This window comes from Scyliorhinus torazame, chromosome 15, assembly GCF_047496885.1.
Source record: "Scyliorhinus torazame isolate Kashiwa2021f chromosome 15, sScyTor2.1, whole genome shotgun sequence".
Lineage (NCBI taxonomy): Eukaryota > Metazoa > Chordata > Chondrichthyes > Carcharhiniformes > Scyliorhinidae > Scyliorhinus > Scyliorhinus torazame.
Genome location: NC_092721.1, coordinates 122,797,967 through 122,813,865, shown reverse-complemented (window position 1 = coordinate 122,813,865; position 15,899 = coordinate 122,797,967). Strand labels below are relative to the sequence as shown.

The 15,899-nt window shown below is 40.4% G+C and overlaps 1 long non-coding RNA gene across 5 annotated transcripts in view; it reads left to right on the top strand.

Moving 5' to 3' along the window:
- The window catches only part of LOC140391783 (uncharacterized), a 170,359-nt gene continuing 154,460 nt past the window's right edge, over nucleotides 1-15,899 (top strand). For all 5 annotated transcript variants that reach the window (XR_011935180.1, XR_011935182.1, XR_011935179.1 and 2 more), the window contains exon 1: nucleotides 1-132. This is a non-coding gene — a long non-coding RNA (uncharacterized lncRNA). The remainder of the gene's footprint in view (nucleotides 133-15,899) is intronic.

Below are 15,899 nucleotides of genomic sequence, written 5' to 3'. Positions count from 1 at the left end.
CCAGTACACGCGCACATCTTAGCGAGGATCAGCGAGGAGCAATTCGGAGCAAAGGTAAAAAGCAAAACAAATCTTCCAAATAGGCGAAACTTTTCAACTCTGTTTACGGTCTGAACAGCGAACATCCCATTGGTAAGTCTGGCATCCTATCTCAAAAGGCTTTATTAATAGGTTTATTTGGATTTTAGATTGTTGGGGCATTTGAGGATCGGAGGCGTTGGGCTGGATTTTTTTTTTGTGGGTGCTAAATTTTGCTGAATTGAAGTGCTGTTCGGCGCTTCACCGTGGAGGACACGCGTAAGTAGAGAGCACTGGGCAAGGTCACAATTAATAGGAGATTCCAGCATTAATTAGGTAGCAAAAGCGTTGCAAACGATCTCAGAGAAATCGACGAGCACACCGGAGCACATCGTGCACCGATCGCCCAGACACCACAAACTAACCCCGTGGTCCCGAGAAGCCTGTCCAGGGTATCAGGATCGATCAGAACTAACGAGAACTTGGCTGAGGTCTCCGCAGAGGTGGGTGGCGCGAGCGCCAGGCATAAACTAACAGGCCGCCATCTCCCAAATTTCAAAGCATCTTCGGCAACTTTTCTTCTATTGCCCGCAGAGGTAAAACTCGGTGCACACCGGAAGCACTTCGATTGTCAAGGTCAAGTGTAAAAGACATTTTCCAAATATGACAATCCATGCTGTGTTGTCCTTCTCCGCAGCTCCCGTCTTTAAATCCAGGCACTTCATATCATTGAATCCCAAAAAAGAGATTCGCGTCGTGACGATTGGAATTAATTTGAATGTCAAGCTTCCTTAAATACACAAACACACACACACATATGTGTATGTATACGCGCCCAGACACGTGTACGTGTGGATATTAAAAGATATAATGATACATAATTTTACACCCGTTTCCAGCTTTGAAACAAAAGTATTTCATGTCCATTTTCCCAGCGCGATTGATTTCTTTTTACTAAACATCGATTCCTTTATAGTGTAAAGTGTGTGGACACGCTGCTACAACAGTCTCTGTTCGAGTCTGTCTTTTTACTGTTTCTCAATTTCATTATAGAATGACAAATGCAGCTCAAAATGTGCGTGGGGGTCGAAGAAATTAGCAGTGGCAGGAATCAAGTTTTTAAACGAGTATTTTTTTTACATTGTTACATCTCACACACAGTCTTTATTTTTTTCTTTCACACACACGCACGTAATCCTTTCTCCGTCAAACACATCAAGAGTCCTTTCTATTCCCCCCCCCCCCCCCCCCCCCACACACACACACACTGCTCTCTCTCTCTCACATTTTCACTCTTACCTTCTTCCTTACTTCCCTCTGTGCCCCTTTGGAACAGATGCCATGTAGAGCAGCTCCCCGAAGATCATTTGTTTTCCTGACGGGGTGCATTTCTGCGCACAGCATTTTCGTTGCCATAGAGAACGAAATAAAAGGAAAGAACAGTAGTCACATTAACCTATATGTTTGTGCACTCGGGTTGAGATAAAGGACTCCATTTCAGCCGGGAAGAACGACCGGGACCCCAAGTCAGTGTATAGAGCTCTCTATATAGTCAATAAAGGTAGCCGTCTTCTGTTCCCAATTCTGACATTTTAAAACATATAGTTTATCCGAGCTCCCCCCCCCCCCCTCCCCTCCCATCCCCCTCGGGTGCCGTTAATTTTGTCCGTTGCGGAGTCTGGAGCGCACGATGCAAATTTGGGGCTTGACAGACTTGCCATGGACGGTAGGGAGCGCTGTCGTGCGTGAAAAGACAGAGCACAGAGAAATAACGGAGTTCAGTCATGGAGAGATGGGAAGAGAGAAGCCACGGAGTTAGTTTATACAAAAACTGGCGAAATGTGATGCCTCAAAAAAGTCAAAATAGTAACCATATATGTAAAAGTAAGTGCAATGGGCACGATGGTGTCACTAATTTTACTTATAAAGTGCCCCTGCCACTTCTCTAGCAAGTTTGAGGGATTCTTAAAAAAATAAACGTTTTCCTGGTCAGCGATATGAAAAAGAATCCGTAAAATATTTCATGCAGTCTGAAATTATATGGGGGGGGGCGGGGCAGGGCAAATTTTATATTTGAAAATACATCTATATAATAAGTTACTGTGAAAAGACCCTCTTAAGAACAGGGGTGCCAAAGCAAAAAAAAATCCAGGCGGGAGAATTGGCGAGCTTTAAGAACCCTCTCGCCCATCAATGTGGCATTTCCACGCAATAGCCTGCACCTGACCTGAACTGCAAGCAGTCGTTTTTGTTGCTGCTTTCGGAGTTTAATTCATATATATTTTCATCAGTGTTGTTATTCATTGCCTAGCTCAGTCTTGCCTTTTAGTCTAAAGTTTTAAGATGAAGAGAAAAAGTGCCGGTTTGATTTTCCCCCACATGATCCCAACTCACCCTAGCCTATTTATTCCAAGAGTTTCCAATTAACTTTGTAACACTTGGCTTGAACGTTAAACACAGACCGTCCACACTGGGATAAGATGCACGTTGGTGTGGACTTTCTCACGTTCAGCTGCATTGTGGATAGCCGAGTATGGTGATGGCTTTGTGACAAATCTCATTTAAAACCTTAATTTCGACAGGGGAAGCGAGCTCTTCGCTGGCAATTCCTTTTTGCTTCGAGAGATGAAAACCGGGCGAAGTGTTCTTAAACCTGTAGGCTTGGAGGAGTCTGAGGGATTGGTAAAGATTTGCTGAACATGTGACTCCTACTGAATTGAATTTTCCTATCAAAGCACTGATATAACATGAGGAATTGAAGAGTGGAAAGGACATGTGAAGTGTGTTACTCGCCTATTTGAAGGCCCGTCGCTGCGCGAAGAGGAAAGATTCGGCCCCTCTTTTTCTGGGGATGCTCATTATTTACACGAACTCTTTGCCCAGACTGTGACGGCGCACGTGTCTGTGAGATTCTAGCCTGTCTGCTTTAGATTTTCTTCAAAGAAAGGTTAAAGATTTTCCTCTCGTCTCAGAATGCTTGCCCTATTTTATGCATGGCAACGAGTTTTCCACATTAGAAACAAGCCTTAGTTCTTTTTAAAATATGCGTCTAACAGAACTCCGAATAAGAACATCACAGAATCGAACGGTGTTCCAAAGTATAGCTCGACAGTTTATAGGTGAACACAGGGCTGTGCTTCATTAACTATTGAAGATGTAAAAAAGATACTCCTTATAAATTCACAGACATTTCCAAATGGTATAATTCCTATTGTTTTCCCGCCGTTTTATCTTCGCTACTGTTCCCATTTAAGCACTCCAACAGTCTGACCTTACGGGTGTTCCCTACAATAGGGATGATTTGGTGATTTACCATCACTAATTACTGTATTACTTTTTGGCGGAGGAAAAGTTAAAGAATTCTGCTCCTGCAACATGTTTGCACGATTCTGCACTTTAATGTCGCATAACAAAAGCGCGCTCTATTTCTCTCGTTTATTTAAAAAAAAAGTTTTATTTATAAGTTCTAAGGTTGTTGCTGTTATTGTTTTAGCGTGTTAGATTTAGTGCTGCAGTTTCTGAATGATTCTCGGATAACCATTTTAAAACAAACAACCCAATCGTTGCAGGGAATGTCTTGCAATAACTTATTTCTCTTCTCTTCTCCTTGTCTTCAGTATGCAAGAAATATTTTCTCTGGGAATCTGTACATTATATATATATATATGGATATATATTGCATTCACGAATGCACATTTTAAGATTCTTGGGTTAAATATCACAATCAGGGTAAATTGTGGCAAGTATAAATTATGACAAACTTTCTTTTGACTCTCCAACTGTCCATAGCTTTAGTTGCTTGCCAGTGACTGGGGGGGGGGGGGGGAGATGACGGCTGGAAATGGTCTCCTCCACAGAAACTCACTCCAAACATGCACTTTCGAAAAGTAAGTGTTGAAACGTCAGTACGTTTCTTTTCGGGACTTGCTAAGAAATGTCGCTACTTGTTGATCCGCGAACACTATAGTGATCAGAATTCCGGGTTACGTTGGCTATCAACTATTACATTCTATTATACTTCTATAATCTGACAGTGGGGCAGGATTGTAACATTTACAAAACTTATTCATCGCGTCTTTCACATCTAGCAATAGTATGTTTCAGGTTAGGGGCAAGTTCCCGAGGAAACATTTGACTAAGATAATAAAACTTTCACATGCAGCTTGTGAGAAGTTTTGGAGGGAATCGTTTTCAATGGATGTATGTAATTATTGAATGACGCGTTGAACTGGAAACTTCTTATACTGACTGATGCATTATTTTTTTGTGCGATGCTGTATTTTCATTTTTTTAAAAAAAAAGCTTTACTTCCAGAATATTTAGAAAATAAAATACTGAACATGCAGATTGCCCCTTCCCGCGAGATAGCCCGTACTGTTAGCGACAGTCCAGATGTTTCCTGAATATTGATACATTGGAGATTATTAATTGCTAGACTGAGAACTGCGCTATCTGCCGAAGGGGTGCACGGATATCTATATCATTGCTTAACTGAGCGGCCCTCCTCCCCCAACCGTTCCCCACCGTTTGGAGTTTCAATCTCAAACAAGGGAAAGCCGAGGGAAACACGAACATGAACCGTGTAGCCGCCAAGTCTTTTTGAAATATTATTTTGGTGTTAAATAATAAATGACCAGGGCAGCAAATGGTCGGCACAGACACAGATCTTAGCGTGTTCGATGTTAATTTGGATCGCTGCTGTCTTCGATATGACCATGTTTTCTCACATGGAGTAGTGTGCGCTTAGCATATATTAAAGGGAACAAATCTGGCTGGCAAAAGGTGGTTTGTGTCACGGAAAAGGTGAATGTCATTTTGAAGAATGGGGCTCTGGTTGTGGATGGCAGTGTGGGCGCTTTGTGGTGGCCTGGTTTCATGTTAGGGTATGCTTATTACTCATCCCAGTTTCTTGGCTGTATTTATATTGGTTTTGTATTCGAGTCTACATTGGATGATAGCAGGATCCTGATAACATCTATCCGGGGACATATTTCAATTGTTTCAAGACCAGGATGTGTATGTCACCCATTCGTACTGTGTGCCTCAGGGGCCCTGTGCATTTTACATAGTTTGAATGATTACCTTTGTATGTGTTGTGATTTTCTTTGAACCAATGCCGGCGTGCATGAGATTGCAGCTCAGGAGCAATGTTTTTTGCTATTTTGCACGCGGGTTCTGGTTTGTTTGCTGGTGACGGTATTTGGGAACACATGCCCAGTGAATTTTATTTGTTTCTTTTTGAAACCTTCACATTGATTTGATCTTGGGACGTGCATATTGCTCCCCATGTGACCGTTGTCTCACATGTCATTGGAATATGCACATTATTCTTTCAATAAATACAATTTTGTTTTTTAAATACAGCGGTTGCAAGATTCTTTGATGGGTAATATTCGTCCAAATATTCAAACGCTCCCTTTTTTTCAACGCAGCCGACGAGGGATTTGGAACATGTATTAAAGCCGATGCATCTTTTTTTGTGAGGCAGTTTTGTGTTAATTGACCGGTTAAGTTTGAGTGTGTGGCTCTGGACCCCGCAGCCAGAGGCAGGCTGATGGCCGCAGCCTCTCTCGGCGATTGTCTTTTTATTTCTGCTCATTGTTCAAATGATCCAACTGCGTCTCCAGGACCGGGGGTGCGGATTGTAATAGTTGCATTCGGCGTGGCTGCACTGTTTTTGTTTGTCAAACAGGGCTCATCCCCTGGGAGCCGGGCATGTGGCGTATCCTTGCCTCGGATTACATTAATCAAAGCATTATTTCCCGAGGGATTCCCGCGCACAAATGATAGTAAATCCTAATAAAATTGGATTGCCGAGAAAGGAAGAGCCAAAGGAACCTGTTCTCTTCAGATAAACACTAAAACCCGAATGATCTCAGTCTTGGACCTCCCCCGAACTTCACTGCAAACCCGCATCAAACTATAACTTGACATGGGGTACAGTGTATATCCGAAGTAGTGCACCCCAGCACCCAATAACGTCAAACACGGGCCAACGGAGGGGGCTGGCAGCTGCAGTAGTCGAATTTCGACCACAGAGTCAGAAGAGTGGAGCCTGCCAGTAAAGTAATTGATGGGGGGGGGGGAGGCAGTGAGTTGCAATCGTTGTGATACAGAGCGAGATATGCAGTACAAAAAAATCCCAAATCCACCCAACGTAGGTGTGAATATCCCGATCGCGTTGCAACATGTCACTGACCTCCAAATCTACAAACATCCTGCACACAATAGGCTGAGGGTTGGCCAAACAGGAAGCCAGCCCCTGCGCCCCGAACAGATGACACGCCGAGAGTTTGCAATAACAAGGGAAATCCACACAGCCTCCCTTGGGGAAATGTTGGGTCAGCATATCTGGCATTTAAAATAAACCCAACAAACACCCCATCGAAATGGGTGGCACGTTTCAGTAACAGCGTAGGTTGGAGCTGAAATAAATAGTTCAAGGAGATATCTAGATTTCAAAAGAGCGAACACGTGAAGGTGCTGAAATGTTTGAATCGCTTTCTCCGAAAGAGACACAAGAGCGGACGTTGGGTTCATATTGCATCAGGACCTTGAACCTCAACCGAAATAGTATCAGTGATTTTTTTAAATAAAAGGACAGAAAACGAAAATTTGAAACAAAAAAATGATATTACTGGAGGAAGAACTCCGCAGGACAGGCAGCGTCTGAGGAGAGAGGAAGGCAGTGTTAATGTTTCAGGGCAGTGGGTTCAGTCGGTGAAACTTTGGAAATAAGGCGCTTTTTAATCTGCTTTTAATCATCATTTATCCTTTTGGATATCCAAGACCAAGGACTCCGTGGGGCCCTAGCAAGATAAGAAAGATTGTAACAGATTAGGGGTTACATTATGAGGTCGAGATTAGTTGACAATATGTGGAGTTTAAATGTTTCTAATCTGTGGTAGGAAGAAAAGTCTGATGGAGCTAAGAGTCCTCCAAGTTATGTAGTCCTGAGAAGGATGAAGTAGAGGAGGCACGGTCTGCTGAGTTTTGAGAAGTAATTGTTTGATCCAGTACTCCTCTGGCGTGGTGAATCGTGAAATCACCACGTTGATTTCAATACCGAAGAGGTGCGTGGACGGGAGCACATTTAGGTTAAAGCAAGAGAGAAATGTTCAGAGGGATACTGACCACAGAAATGCCAAGAAAGTGCATAAAGCCAAGCAACATCACAATGAAGCTTACAATGGAGAGTGAATATAAAGAAGTTGGACACTGGAGGCAAGCGAAGGAAAACAGGCCAAAGGACACGAGTGTGGGAAATGTTAGGATGGCAACAGCAATAATTAAATTTTAGGGATTACCTCAAATTTAAAACACAGTCCCTTTGTGGTCCTTTTAATTGATATTGTTGCATCGGTTTAATGCCTGATTTTATATGTACACTCATTCAGACATATATAGATTTCAGTAATGTCATTGTTACTGTTCTGATAATCTGAAGAATGTGCATTCAAACCCCACCATACAATTTAAGAACTTGAATTCAATTTAAAAATCTGGAAATAAAAAATAGGTGTGTGTAAAAGTGACCACAAGACTTTGTTGTAAAAACCTCAACAGGTTGTCCGTCAGGGAAGAACAGGTTTCTTTACCTGTTTTGTTCCATATGTTACTCTGGTCCCACACTAATGTGATTGATTCTTAACTGTCCTTTGAAGTCGTGTAGCAAACCACTCCATTTCTAGGGATGGGCAATAAATGCCAGCAACACCACTATCCTGGTAAAGCTATTCACAGACACATGCAAATATTTGAATCCAATTTATGTATAACCAGAGCCTCATATGCACACCAACACTTCCCTACTTATCAATATGCACATATACCCACACAATTCATGTGGAAGTATTCATAGTCACATGCATATATTCATAATCATATGTTAGTACTTGTGTCCAAGCTAACGTACCCAAACTCTGACACAAAGAAGTACTAACAGCTACAGTCACAGACACATATTTACAAATGACGACAAGTATTAATATCCACAGAACACTTACATGAAATGAAAATGAAATGAAAATCGCTTATTGTTACATGTAGGCTTCAAATGAAGTTACTGTGAAAAGCCCCTAGTCACCACATTCCGGCACCTGTCGGGGAGGCTGGTACGGGAATTGAACCGTGCTGCTGGCCTGCTTTGGTCTGGTTTTAAAGCCAGCGATTTAGCCCAGTGTGCTAAACCAGCCCCATAAGCCCTCTACAAGTTCCAGCACAAATACACAAACACAGATAAATGCCTATACAGACTTACAAGTAATAACTCTTTTTGCAAAGACATACTCTTACATAAGTTATAAATGGGGTGGCACAATAGCACAGTGGTTAGCACTGTTGTTTCACAGCGCCAGCTTCCCGGGTTCGATTTCTGCTTGGTCACTGTCTGTGCAGTCCACATGTTCTCCCCGTGTCTGTGTGGGTTTCCTCCCAAAAGACCCAAAAGACATGCTTGTTAGGTGAATTGGACATTCTGAATTCTCCCTCAGTGTACCTGAACAGGTGCTGGAGTGTGGCTACTAGGGGATTTTCAATAATAAAGATTATTATTAACACTTTCCAACACACATATCCACAGACACGTGCCCCACATATGCATTAACAATATCCAAATACTGAAAGAAATATAGAACTATCCACTCATATACAAACACTGACATTAGCTTCCGACATTGATGAGCGATCATTTTGCATATGTTTACTCTTATATGCATAAATTACTCTAAATGGTACATACACATTCAATACACAATTACTATCACAGGCAGAAAATTCAACCTGCAAAAATATATAGTTCTTAAAAGATTTAGCATGTACTGTAAATGTGTTTCCCCACAACAGCACAGAAAGTTGAAATATGTACACAGATGGCAAAGAAATAGAGGCATTGAAGTGACAAAATTGTTTATAGATACAAACATTTTGAGACAAAGGCAGACTGCTCTTATGCGTCCAAATCGTTATAAACCAAAAAGATAAACATTCACACACATACAAACTAAAGGAAAATGTTCAACACAAAAACAGTTTCAGGTGCACACAAACGTCTTTACCGAAATACCCATATACGAAGAGGTACACATAGCCATACAGTCACCCGCAGAAGCAGAAATGAAGTACACCAGAATATATATATATACATTTCCATAGCTTTATATATCTCATTTGTGTGTGCAAATTTCTAAAATGCTCTTATAGGAGCACATATATGCACAGAAATACTTATCCATTGTATGGTATGTTAATTGCATACACAGTTTCACATGAATAACCCCCATGAGAAAACTCTTAAAGATGCAGTGACTGCCTCATACATGAGGACATAGAAACACCCATGTTTCTACCTAATGATAATGTAAATACTCATAGAACCAATCAGCCCTCACACGAATAGGACTTTTACCTACACATAAACTGCTTTGTACTGCTATTATCTTAGCTGTACTCTGGTAGACTAGCACCCATAAACCATTTCTCCACATTTACTAAATCCAAATTCTTTATCCTGTGAGCAGATTTGTCTTACCACTGGAATAATGGAACCAGAAGATTACACACACATATGAGAATACTTTACTTAAAAATATGTAAGCATGTTGCACGCATGCACTTGAACATGCAAATATGCAGAGGCTAAATAGAGAAAGTCTCATTCACACTTAATGATGTGAATATCCATAGGAATATCCATAGGACTATTCCTTGGTATAAAGAATAAAATAATGTGCCTATTATTAAACATGCTAAGACAAAGAAATACACACATTTATACACAAACCCAAATTCACAGTCACAGGCAGCAATGTCATAGATAACATTGGTCTTTCTTTCATGCACATCACTGAAGTGGAAAAACACACTCATGTAGGCTCAAGAAAATTCTCCCACAACCCTCTATTGCAGCAAGAAACATTCTCACAACTATTCTAAGGGAGACATACATAGAAATAAGAAAAATATTTTCTCATTTTTTAATACTTCCAATTACTCCAACACCCAGGAATATACTTATATAAATGTCATCATGCACAAGCAAGCACATATAAACAGTCAAATTCATGCATGTGGAAACCGTTCCTCACACTTACTGCACATATTCACAGAAATATTTGATGGAATGCAGGCACTCAAATATACTCCAATGTAAATACATCCTTTCTTCCAACACAAAAATCCACATACAAATTGTCACCTATAAGCAAGTGCGGCCCACACAATATTTCTTTCATGCCTCATATTCATCTTCCTCAGTTGTATTTCCTCACACTCAGGTGCGATGACACAAGTGCATGCACATATATATACATATCCCTCTTTTATGCGAACACTCTCAACATAACAGCATCTCTTCCAAAGCCTAAACACGATTTGCCTCACATACGGACACTCAGGCAGCACCCCACACTCAGCAAAGCATTTGCACATATAACACCTAAATCCTACATACTCGATACATTGTAAACTGGGAACATTTTCCAAATGTTTTCCTGGTAGAAACGTAGATTGGTGAACATCAGGCAAAATAAAAAAGTCCTGGCTCCTTTTGCATTGTTGTGTTCTGTTTTTACACATGCCTCAATCAGTTTATATTAAATAGGTTAATGCCTATATTAAAAATGGCAGTTTAGCTATTGGTATGTTAACTTCACTCACTGGAATTTTCAGCATTCGACCATCAGCTAATTTATAGCTTCACATGTTTATATTTTCCTGAATAGAAAACTTAAATGTGCCTCAGTCCTAAACCATAGGTCAATATAGGGAACAAGAGCAACCAAAGATAATCAGATAGTTAGGGAATGAGTTGCTTTTTTGATACACTCATTGTATTGCAACAACAGTATCTACATATAAGGAATGGATCATCTAACATCCTACTAGGCAAATTAAGGTGGTGAATTAACCACATCTACACATGGAGCACATTTTAGGAGCAAACAATTGTATTCAGAAATTTATTCCAAGCTGACAGATATCTGGACACATTTTAACATGGAAGCCCAATTAACATTTCTGAGGAACAGAGATAGAATAGGCCAGGAAAAGAAAAACAATAAATGCTATGTGGTGTTATTGATGTGGATGTTTATGTAAACCAGAGTTTAACTGTGTGGTTAGAATGGTGACTGTTAGTGTTTCTGCATAATAACGTTTCTTATATATTAATGTTCTTGGCACATATTCTATGGGAACAGTGATGCGTCTCCCTTTTACTTATGTGACAACAGTTAGTATTTGTGAAAGTGATTGGAGTGTGGGTATAAGTGAGGGAGAGATCCCTGAATTATTTGTGCGATAAGCCTGTGTGTGAGTTAAATATTTGTGCATGTCTATCAAGCTATGTTTCTGTGTGAGTATTTCCAATTTTGGAGTATACAGTGCATGGAAGCATGGGTGACATAGTGTTGGTCTTTCTAATATTAGTGGAAACCTGTACCAAAACATATCAACAATGAAACATGCAGAGAATGTTTGTAATTGTATCTGGGTATCTATGTTTTTAACTATGTATGAGTATCTCCATAATTTAGTCTGGAATTTCTTCAATTTGATTTACAGCAAAATGATATCAAAATCTTTGCCATTTCTCTGATGACAATTTAGTTGAAATCTGATAATTATAAGGACACAATAATGGTGTTGAACAAGTTGAAATCAGTATAAACAGCAGGGCTCACGGAAAGCGCAGATTATACACAACTCACCTACTTTAAATTCCTCATTATTTTATTGATGCAATGAAAACTAAAGTTTGAAGCCATCAATCTATGCTTTATATACACAAACACAACATATTTAAGAAAATGCAATTCCAGAAGTTTTTCTCCTTTAGTATAACATATTTTGGTGCCATGGAAGAAGCTTTCAAATAAATAAAAGATACAGTGCCAGCCCAAATAAGGAGCCATTTACAGAATTTCTAAAACAAAAGTAATTGCTATAAAATATCTGATTTAGAAAGTTAGGTTTGTGTTGCACCTAAACGTTTGGGGTGTAAATTTCCCTATGCTTCGCAGGTAAATACTCATCAACATGCAATAGGCATGGTTGTTGGAGTTATGTTAATAGGTTAAGTGGGTTTTAGGTAGATTGGCCAACTGAATGAACACATTTATATATCATGATGTTTCAGCATAAAATTAGAGTAAATCATTGTGGGAAAATTTACTCAGAAGAAATCCCCTCTTAATCCATAGTGACACTGAAGTTTTCCAGGGTAATCTGTGTCAATGTATTTGTGTATGTTGCTGTTTATATTGAATGTCTGACGGCATGTGGGTGTATGTATCTGCCTATCTATATCTGCATATGTATATGAATGCTCATGTATATGTGTGACATGTAATCTATTCTAAGTCAAACAGGATCACATTAAATTACACTCTGCTATTTTAACAGGGATGTTCACCTATTTAAAATGCACCTGTATTAATTATTCATATAACATTGCTCAGTCAGGTCTATCTGTGCTTATGTATGTATGTGACTGTGAGCCTATTGTATTTGTGTGTCTGCATGTGTGTGCATGGCACTGTATTGGCAGTTATGTATTTTTGTCCTGTATGTTCTCCTATGTGTCTCATGGTGATACTGATTAATTTTTAATATTTCCAGACATTGCACCTTCATACTTGAACATTTTCTTCTAATGTGTGCAAGAATGATTCAGATGGTTTCCACATTACACTCTGAGCTATGACCCATGAATGATGTGATTGTATGTTCATACTTTTTTTTCCAACAATGTCGTTCTGTGCAGTACTTTTATGTGTTATTTAGAGCTTTGTGAAGAATGTGTCTCTAGATTTTAGTTAGTGTTCACAAGTGCTTTGTGCTGTTTCCCTCCCATCTTTGCTGGTTCGAATTCTGGATGCGCTTTTTTTTGTATCTGTGAACAATTTTTCAGGCCTGCTAAATCATTGAACTGATTTTAAATCCAGCTTCTGCCTACTGGAAATGCTGCATGATTGGGGTTAAAATAGATTCCTAATTGGCACTTCCCACCTGGTTACATTTTATTTTTGTTGACTTTGAAGTTGGCTGAGGCTCCTTTTCAACCAGGGTGGGGCCTAATTTAAACTGAAAAATCTAAAGCACAGTATTTTAAGGGCCAACACATAAAGCCAAATCATGGTGGGAGTCATGGTGCCCGAAGAGGCTAAAGGGGTTTTGAGAATGTTATTTTTATGTGGAGTGTTAATGGGCCTGGAAGATTACCTCAGTGTATTACAATCCCAGATCAGACCCCAACAATGACTAGGATACTGGACCGAAACCCCAATATTTTATTTTAAGTTTGTGTGACAGTGAGGAAAGGATATTTCATTCCAGGAGTGATTGCATGAAGAAATAGGGGTATGGTATATTAAAATCAACTTTATGACTAACACAATATTAAAATCATTAACATCACACCTGAACATAACTTATAATTACCCCTTAAACAATACTACTCAATACAGTGAATACAATACCCTTAACTGCTATCTTTAGTCCCTCTTAAACAACAAGGAAATACGCCATTTCAGCTCTCAATTCACCTTAAATACCAATGGAACAGTGTAATACTTGCTTTACAGAGTTATTCTTTGAGAAAGAGATCTTTTGACACTGTTTTACAGAAGAGATCTGACTCCTGTCCAAACACCTGCAGAAACTCTGGTTGGATGTCTTCAAAAACTGTTTTCAAAGGCTTGTTTCAGCTTCTCCTTAGTCCTCAGACAAGTTTGCACTACTTTAAATTCAGTCCATCCCTTTTAACTAACCTACAGTGAGAACAAACTGCCTTACTTGCTCTCAGCTTCAGCCAGATCAGAAGTCCACTGAAAATACTTTCTCATGCCTTAGCTCCACCCAGCAATGACATAATCTCTCCAAGCTAAAATCTAATTAACTCCCCAGGGACACCCCTTCATCAAAGCAAAATTGCATTTAGCCCAAGCTTTTACGATGGTTAATTGCACCTCACTCCTAAAAGCTCTGTTGTCTTTCAAACAAAGATTATTTTAAAAACGTGTCTGCAGCAGTCAACTACACCGTAACCAGGCTTTTAACCCTTAATTCACCAAATAGTCATAATACAATATATCTGAAATCTCAACATTCATCGCAGGAGCTTTCCAAGCCCAGTCTTCCCCCTTTACTTGACAGTTGGCTTCTGCCCCAATCTCAAAAACCCTTTTACAGGTTATGGGCAAGAAATTAATTTAATAATTTTAAATGTCACCCAACAAGCAGCACTGGCCAGTCCACACTTTTTTCACAGTGTCCAAGTGTTCTGTCCACTTCAGACTAATGCCTGCCCGAGTTAACATCAATCTCTTTTGTTTAACTTATGCAATTTATTTTTGTGCTGAGAAAGCTCTATGCTGGTATGGGCTACATGATGTTTATGTACTCCCGATAGAATTATTGGAAGTACGCTACCACTAATTTTAATACAGTTCTTATTTGAGCACTGTTTGTTTCCTGAAAAAGAAAAATGTACATTTGACACACTCGACTGTATTTAGGAACACAGGAGACATTTACACGTCAACTTTAGTGTTGCTGTGAAAATGTTCTGCCTTGCAGTAATGCAAAACTGGTTGAAATTTGGGATGGGAATCGAGCTGGAACTGCTGAGTTGGATAGCAAGCCATCCAGCCTTGCCAGCTTGACTCCCGGTAGATTTTAACACCCAAGCTTCACTTGCACACCACCGGTCAGTTTCCCACCCATAAGCGGCAAGAGGTGTCATAGAATCAAAGAACCATAGAATCTACAGTACAGAAGGAGGCCATTCGGCCCATCGAGTTTGCACCGGCTCTTGGAAAGAGCACCCCACTTAAGCCCACACCTCCACCCTATCCCCATAACCCAGTAACCCCACCTAACCTAAGGGAAATTTAGCATGGCCAATCCACCTAACCTGCACATCTTTGGAATGTGGGAGGAAACCGGAGCACCCGGAGGAAATCTGTGCAGACATGGGGAGAATGTGCAGACTCCGCACAGACAGTGACCCAAGCCAGGAATCGAACCTGGGACCCTGGAGCTGTGAAGCAACTGTGCTAACCACTGTGCTACCGTGTCAACTGACGACTGGCGGTGGGTGCAATGCCAGTTGTCAGGAGCACATCACCACTGAGCAAAGGAACAGTTCCTGTCACTCAAACAAGTCATGTGGAGGAAAGATGTAAATGAGTTAGAAGCAGTTCGGAGAAGATTTACTAGACTAATATCTGGGATGTCTTATGAGTAAAGATTGGACAGGTGAGGCTTGTATACACTGGAGTTTAGAAGAATTAGAGACGACTTGATTGAAATCTTTAAGTTCCTGAGGGGCCTAAACAGGGTGGATGCGGAGAGGATGTTTCCTTTTGTGGGAGAATCTAGAACTAAGGGTCACTGTTTAAAAATAAGACAGCGATGAGGAGAAATCTTTTCTCTCAGAGGGTCGTTGGTTTTTGTCACCCCCTTCCTCTAAAGGTGGTGGAAGCAGTGTCTTTGAACATTTTTAAGGCAGAGCTAGGTAGATTCTTGATCAACAAGGGGGTGAAAAGTTATCAGGGGTAGGCAGGAATGGCGGGTTGAGGTTACAATCAGATCAGCCATGATCTTATCGAATGGCGGAGCAGGCTCAAAGGGCCGAATGGCCTCCTCCTGTGCCTAATTCGTATGTCCGAATGTTCTCAAAACATCTTTTGACCTGATTCCCCTTTCTACTAGGTTGATTTGGTGGGAAAGGCGCAATAGTTTCCTTACTCAGGTTGTCGGTTAAAAAAGCTTCAGACAGCATCTGAGTTGCACATGTCAGTAAGGATCTCACCAATTTCTAATGGGCCTTGTCTGTACCTGCTGAGAGAAGCAGGTTAAACCTTGCAGCTTCCAAGAAA